The sequence below is a fragment of the Microcaecilia unicolor genome, chromosome 7 (assembly GCF_901765095.1).
Source record: "Microcaecilia unicolor chromosome 7, aMicUni1.1, whole genome shotgun sequence".
NCBI lineage: Eukaryota > Metazoa > Chordata > Amphibia > Gymnophiona > Siphonopidae > Microcaecilia > Microcaecilia unicolor.
In genome coordinates, this window is record NC_044037.1 from 72,449,697 (window position 1) to 72,457,993 (window position 8,297).

The window sequence follows — 8,297 nt, forward strand, 5'->3', positions numbered from 1 at the left end:
GAGCTCAAACATGCTAGACATACTATAGTGTTTGCCAAAAAAATTGTGAACGCTGCATACAGCGTTCAAGGGAGGATTGTATATATTAAAACTGACAAAATGGAGTCGCAAATATAAAATGGACTCCAGAAGTGCAGCTGGAATAGCTGACACTGAAAATCTGACATTATAATAACCTTAATAAAAGAATGTACTGAGAACCCTGAGTAAAAAGGGAGTAGAGGCACGGATGTCTCCAGCATGACCATGAGATGAAAGTAAGAACAGAGGTTGGCAAGACATGTGAAACAGGTGTCTGATAGTGCAGCATGAGGGAAAAAAGGGGAGAGAAAGTTAGACACCAGAAGGTTTGAGATAAACTAGTAACGAGCTAAATGAGATGCAAGGAATGTATGATGATGCCAGAATTATGTGTATATATGAAAGGAGACATTTGTATATGCAAGCAACTTCTTCTTAACAGGCAACTTCATCTCTGTATTTGATGAGATTGTTCCTAACTTGCTTCCTATGTAATATTCTTGCATAGCCCTGTCATCCAAATGGCAGTTGAATAAAAAGAAAAATTATACAGCATTTTTGCTTTTATTTCTTTATTTTATTCTTTATTCTTTTTTGGTGAAGATACTCAGTAAACAAGTTTAGACGAGGAGGTTTAAACACCGTGGACGTTCCCGCGGCGCCGCACATTAAAAAAACCGGCGAAGCAGCGTCGCAGGCAGCGCCTCGTGCCCTGCTTGTAAAAAAAAAAAAAATCAAATCTCCTCCTTCCTTCTCCTCCTCGTCTTGACGTCAACTCGGGCCTTCCAATCAATTTGATTGGAAGGCCCGAGTCGACGTCAAGACGAGGAGAAGGAAGGAGATTTGATTTTTTTTTTACAAGCAGGGCACGAGGCGCTGCCTGCGACGCTGCTTCGCCGGTGGGGAAGGAGAGAGGCGAAAGGGACTCGGGTGGAGGTGTTCAGAGGGGAGAAGGGGACTGGGATGGGGGTCTCAGACAGGGGAGGGGAGAAGGGGACTGGGGTGGGGATCTCAGAGGGGAGAAGGGGAGGGGAGAAGGGGACTGGGGTGGGGGTGTTCAGAGGGGAAAAGGGGAGGGGAGAAGGGGACGGGTGGGGGTCTCAGACGGGGGAAGGGGAGGGGAGAAGGGGACTGGGGTGGGGATCTCATACAGGGGAGGGGAGAAGGGGACTGGGGTGGGGATCTCAGAGGGGAGAAGGGGACTGGGTGGGGGTGTTCAGAGGGGAGAAGGGGACTGGGGTGGGGATCTCAGACAGGGAGAAGGGGACTGGGGTGGGGGTGTTCAGAGGGGAAAAGGGGAGGGGAGAAGGGGGACTGGGGTGGGGGTGTTCAGAGGAGAGAAGGGGACTGGGGTGGGGGTCTCAGACAGGGGAGGGGAGAAGGGGACTGTGGTGGGGGTCTCAGACAGGAGAAGGGGAGGGGAGAAGGGGACTGGGGTGGGGGTGTTCAGAGGGGAGAAGGGGGCTGGAACTGGGGGCTGAAAAAAGGGGCAGAGAGAGAGAGGGGACAGATCCTAGATGGAAGAGGGAGCGAGAGGGAGGGCAGACCCTGGATGGATGGGAGAGGGAGGGCAAATGGTGGATTGAAGGGGCAGAGAGAAAGGGCAGGCAGTGGATGGCAGAGAGAGAGAGAGAGAGAGAGAGAGAGTGAAGACAGATGCTGGATGGAAGGAAGACGGTGAAAAGAAGATGAGGAAAGCAGAAACCAGAGACAACAAACTGTAAATAAAATATATTTTTTTATTTTTTTTGCTTTAGGATAAAGTATTGTAGATGTGTTAAATGTTTATAATAGAACATGTAAATAAGGTAATCTTTTTTATTGGACTAATTTTAATACATTTTGACTAACTTTCGGAGAACAAAACCCCCTTCCTCAGGTCAGGATAGGATACTGTAACAGCACTATACTGTACTGACCCGAGGACGGAGGTTTTGGCCTCTGAAAGCTAAATGTATTAGTGCAATAAAATGGTATTATTTTACTTTCTATATTTGTTTTATTTCTATTTGTTAATTTGTAAAGTGGTGATTGGTACTTGTTAGTTTTTTTCAAATTTACATCTGCTGTCTTTATATTTTGCACAGTACTAGGGGACAGTTTCTGTTTCTGTGGTGTTGCATTGTATGCAGAGTCTGGCATTGGGGGTTCAGTTTAATTTTTGTCTAAATAGAAAGTTTATGATTACTTATTCTATAGTGGATTAGGGTGTATCTGTGTTTGTGAAAAAGACATGGCTTTCAGTTGGCATTGACTGTGCAGGATCTACGATCTGTACTATTCTGTCTGGTTTCATTTTACAATAGGTGAATTGATGTTCTAGTGCTCACTGTAGTGTTTAAGATGCTTTCCTTTTCCTTGTGTGACTCGTAGAAATGACTGCTTATGGTATGGTAGAATTGCTCTATAGGTCCTGAGTGTTTTGTATTCTCGGCATGCCTAGTAATGGATTTGGGGGGGGGGGGGGGGGTTAAAAAATGACCGGCCCCGGGTGTCAACTACCCTAGGTACGCCACTGGAGCTAGCCATGCTCCTATGACGTTGCAGACTTATAAATCCATTCTCAGTTGCACCTAAAGGCATCATTCGGACCAATATGCCTAGTGACCCCATCCCTTCAAAAAAAACAATCAGTTCTGGCTATGCCACTGATTAAAACATCAACAGTGCAGCATCTCCTCTCTCCAATGTAGAAGAAAGAGCGGCACAGTACTAGCCCTGACATTTTTCTGTAATTAAATCCCAGCTGTGCTTCTTTGTTGAGTCACAGCAGCCTGCCTCAAGTCTTATGATTTCATTTCCCGTGCTTGGAGGCACATGGGAAATGAAATCATAATGAGCTCCGCTCACTGCTGCAGGCTGGCGAATGAGTTCAGCCTGAATCTAACTACAGAAAAAAGCTTGGGGCTAGTGCTGTCCTGCACATCATGCTGCTGCTGCTGATGCTGCTCCCTTGGAGGTGTAAATGGGTTGTGTCATATTAGTGAGGTCTGAACCAAAATGAGAGGGGCCTGTTCTCCTCCTGGCCCTCTGTAGCAACACCCCTCACCAGGCCAGTTTTCATGAACAGAAGTTGGTGGCTGACAGGATCTTTCAAACTAATTAATGTACTTGCCAATTTTTTGTCCACCATTAACCTCCAGACCAGAAGAAAATATGCCCAGGGCCTTATCACTGAAGTGGCTGCTGCAGCATTGCATTGTAAGAGAGCACCACACCCCTCTACTCCCAGGCCTCTTCATGGTTTCCATTCAGAAGTCAGAGCCTGAGAACAGAGTGTGCACCTTTATAATGCAGTACTGCTGCAGCCACTGTTGTGATTGGGCCTTGCACCAGCCCCTGCTTTACCAATAATCAGGGGCAGTCCATGGCTATTTGATGCCCTAGGGGAACTTTCAGCTTTGCGCTTTCCACCTCTAGGGGTGGCTCAAACCCCAATCACCCCATAGTCCAGTATCTCCCCTTACCCTAACTGCTCCTCCCCAGGTGGCCAGCCTCTAATCTCACCTTCTTTACCCCCCACCTCATCCAGTGTCTCCTCCCTTCCCCCTTTTGGGCCTTCTCCTGGATCTGAAGCACTGCATGGGGCCTTTATGCATGGGCCTATGCTCATGCACTGCCTAACAAGCCTCTTAAGACTTGGTTAACTACAAAGCCTCAATATCTTGAAGTATAACCTTGGCACACCAGAGCACACCTGAAGTCTCTTTATTTTCTGAAGCTTCCTTTATTGAATAAAACACAGATAATTTACTCACAGTCAGATGTTCAGAAGTGTGGCCCCAGGGCACAGAGACTCCGTAATTCTGAGAGCTGTATCAGTGGTTGGAGGTAGAAATCTGAAGAGAGGCAGCTTTACTGCAGAGGTGAGAAATAGTTGAACAGATAGAAGTATCTCAGAGCTGGGTGACTGGAGAGTGCAATATCTTATTAAGAAGATATATTCAAGGTAAAAATCCAAGTTCGTTCCAGGGAGTTTTAGCAGGACAAGTGCTGTCTGAAGCAAGATGGAGAATGCCTCATGGCGAGGGGAGGGAGAGGCTAAGAAGGGCTCACACAGGCCCAGGGAGGAGGGGGTAAATAGACCAATGGGGACAGAGCCTGCCATCGGGTAGCAAGGGGTGGTCTTAGAGGACAGCCTTCGATTGGAGAGAAAGGTCATACCTGGCTGACCTCTCAGGACCGAGATAGTAAGAATGACCAGGAAATGATAGCAGGTAGACAAAGGAGCCAAGCTTGGCTCAGAAAGAGAGGAGGTCTGGGCCGCAGCACAAACCAATAACAGTTCTTGTACAGACAAGAAGTGTGGTTGCATTGCCTGTGAACTACATTACACACAATGCATTGCTCACGTATCTTTGCAGTGAGAACTGCAGCAATGAAAATCCTTAGAAGTGAGAATAACAGTAAAAGCATTAAACACATTATAGGATCACATTATAAACTAGTGCGAGGCTGTCAAAGGACAAAACACTACCATGTCCTGCCCGCTCCCCCCCCCAAACAGGAAGTCTGTTTATGCTTATGTTTATTAGATTCTTGATATACTGTCTTTCTGTGTCAGAAGAAATTAAGATATTAGCACTTGAGCACAGGCCTATACATAAACGCCATGCATAGTGCTTCAGTCTATGAGCCTGGGAGGAGGTAGGGCACTGGCATTAGCAGAAGAGGGAAAAAGATGCCTCCTGTGACTGAGTGCATTGCCTCCCCCCCCCCCCCCCCCAAAAAAAAAAAAGTTTGCTACTCTAGGTGGATGGGCCAGCCCTACCAATAATAGGTGCAGAGAGCATGTGGAATTTTACTGCACCCTCCCTCCTCTCTCTTGCCCACTTCCTCTTTCCTCCACTCATCCAAAGCAGGAAGACAGCAGCAGCAGCAATGGTGAAAACCAAGGAGGTTTGATTAACAGGAGATGGCATGATGACACAAAACTGAAGCCGGTCCACCCAAGGAGGTTTTCATTCTCCCCAATGCAGCCATCACCATCTTGGTACATCCATACCAATGTAACTGATAGAGCGACAAACTCTGCCTACTGGCTTCAGCCCAGATAATGGGCCAAGCACTCTCCTGTTAATCAAACTTCTTTGGTGAAAATAGTGGCAGCAGTCAGTGCAGGGCATGGTGAATCAATGTGTGCTTTCAGAACCCAATATTCTGCAGGTGTCTAACTGGAATTCTTCTGTAGGAGGTGTGGACTTGTAAATGTTTACTGGCTCACAGGCCAGAGAAAATCCGCCAAAGCGGAGGAATGCTGAAATCCCATGATTAAAGTACAAAGCAAACAAACAGTGGGAAGTCTTCCATCAATAAACCTTCAGCCTTCATTTAAACTTCACCAGTTGTACCTTCCATCTCTGGAGTGTGAGGTCTACTTCCTACTGTTTGTTTGCTTGGTACTGGCTCACAGGCCCCATGATGACTGACACTACTGGGCATAGATCATAATGGGTGTCTAGAGGGAGGAGGCGTGGACCTGATTTTGTGACCCTAATCCACTGATCCTGTGACCTTATTTGGGGTTGCAACCATTGTTTGGGAACCACTAGTTTAAAGAGAGCTGAAAATCATAAGATACCAGCTAGGAAGTTTCCTGTCAAGGTAAGAACATGGACAGTAAGAAGCCAACATTTTACTTTGAGACACAGTCTCTTATCAAACTGGAGTTAACTAAGTTTGTACTGAAGTAAAGTTGGTATGATTGGAGACTGGTTATAGTTGTGAGGTCTTATGAGGTCTGGATGGCTGGTGGTGGTGAGAATTATATATTTGTTTTATGTTTATTGTAAACTGAGAGTTATTGTGGGGTTTGCTAATATATATTTATTTTATTTATTTATTTGTTGCATTTGTACCCCACATTTTCCCACCTATTTGCAGGCTCAATGTGGCTTACATAGTACCGTGAGGTGTTAGCCACCTCCGGTGATGAAACAAATACAGAGTGATGTTGTTACAGAACATTTGAGAATCAAGAGAAGAGTGATATATTGTTCATTGCAGGTTATGGCTTCGTTGTGTTGCTGAGTTCAGTTACTTAAGTGTATGCCTTTTCGAACAGATCGGTCTTCAGTGATTTCCGGAAATTGAGGTGATCCTGCATTGTCTTTATGGCTTTCGGTAGTGCGTTCCATAGTTGTGTGCTTATATAGGAGAAACTGGATCCGTAAATTGATTTGTACTTCAGTCCCTTGCAGCTAGGATAGTGAAGATTTAGGTATGTTCGTGATGTTCTAATTGTGTTTCTGGTTGGTAGGTCTATGAGATCAGCCATATAACTTGGGGCATCACCATAGATAATCTTGTGGACCAGGGTACAGATTTTGAAAGTAATATGTTCTTTGATTGGGAGCCAATGCAGTTTTTCTCGTAGGGGTTTGGCGCTGTCGAATCGGGATTTACCAAATATAAGCCTGGCTGCTGTGTTTTGAGCAGTCTGTAGTTTCTTTATGAGTAGTTCTTTACATCCTGCATACAGTCCATTGCAATAGTCAGCATGGCTTAATACCATTGATTGTATCAGGCTGCGGAAAGTTACCCTCTGGAAGAATGGTTTCACACGTTTAAGTTTCCACATTGAGTAGAACATTTTCTTGATTGTAGAGTTAATTTGGGATGTAGGGATTGGAGCTATAGGATGCAGGGGCGTAGCTACGGGTGGGCCTGGGTGGGCCCAGGCCCGTCCAATTTCGGCCCAGGCCCACCCACCGAAGCGCACACAGTTGCAGGAGCAGCAGCATGGCACGACGACGGAGGAATCCATTCCAGCCCGATTTCGCTCAGGCCCACCGCCCGCCCACCACCACCCAAGTGCACACACACACACTGCTGCAGTCTGCAGCAGCAGCAGCCCCGTCACGGTAGCCAGGCATCCGCGTAGGTCTTCAGGGTAGGCTCCAAACATCAGCCCGCCGACGCCTACCTTCATGAATGCACTGCAGGGCCGCGCAGGCAGCACGCTGCGACGTAGTTTCCCATCGTGATTCCATCCGGATCCTACACGGCACGGCGGTAGCGGTAGTAGCAGCGGTGCTAATGACTGGAAGTGCGCACGTGCACTATGCGAGGCGAGCCTCAGCCTGGCCCTGGACATGGGAATTGGCATCGGAGGACCTGGAAGTTCACAAGCGATCACTCCAGAAGTTTCAGCAGTAGTGTCTGCCTCCATAACTTTACTACCAGTGCCAAGGTAAGCAGCAGCTGCCTGCTGCCAGCAGCCCAGCCCAGCCCAGCAGCAGCCAGTAGGTTATAAAATTGCAAATGCTTTTTTTTTTTCATTATAATCATGTAATTTTTTTTTTAATTAAGGCTAGCTGGGGTCTGGGCACTTTTAAAATTTATTGTTGTGGAATTTCTGGGTGGGGTAAACACTTCACTGCCTAGGGCAAAAAAATGTATATATTTAATGATTAAAATATACCTTTTTTTGCCCTGCAGTGAAGAGCCCACCCCGAAGCCCACCACCATGACCTGCCAGCATTTTGATTATTCTTTTGAAATCAAAATGATGGCTGTGGTCTGCTAGTGGGCTTCTGGATGGGGGGGGGGGGGTAGACGTGCCGGTGCCTAGGGCAATGAGGAGCCCATCCCCACCCAAAATTTCCCCAACAATAAATTTTAATAGTGCCAAGCTAGCTTAATTTTAAAAAAGTTGTCTTTCTCTCATTTTAGTGGGTTTTTGGGTGGGGATGGTCTCTGCAGTGCCTAGTTTAAAATTTATTTATCTATCCATATATATATATTGTGCCCACCCATATTAGCTCTGGGCCCACCCAAAATCTCAGGTCTGGCTACGCCACTGATAGGGTGGTAGGGTTTTATATTTGTATTTTTAATGTTGTTATTTTTGGAAACTGCTTTGGGTCTGTGGCAAAAATTATATATTGAGTGTAATGAATGTAATAGAATGTTCCAATCTTAGAAGTACTTCAAATTGTCAAACCTACATTGGTTTTCTTTAATTGGGATTCATGGAGTACCAAATGTAGACACTAGGTGGAAGCATTGTAAAGAGAGAGAGACCTTGAGGTTGATTTGGAAAGGTAGAATAAAGGTCAACAAACCAGTTGTAGTTGATCTTTTTTTTTTTTTTTTAATTGAGCCAATATTTGTGATTAGCTTTGCAGAGCTAGATGCACTTCATAACTGACCTTCTTTCAAACATGTAAAGGACTAAGGGTAGTCCAATATAAAGGAATCATCTACAGCTTCTTTGCTTACTTTTATTTTCCCATGTTAAAGAGAACAAGAAAAAAGCTAAGACACCCTAAAAG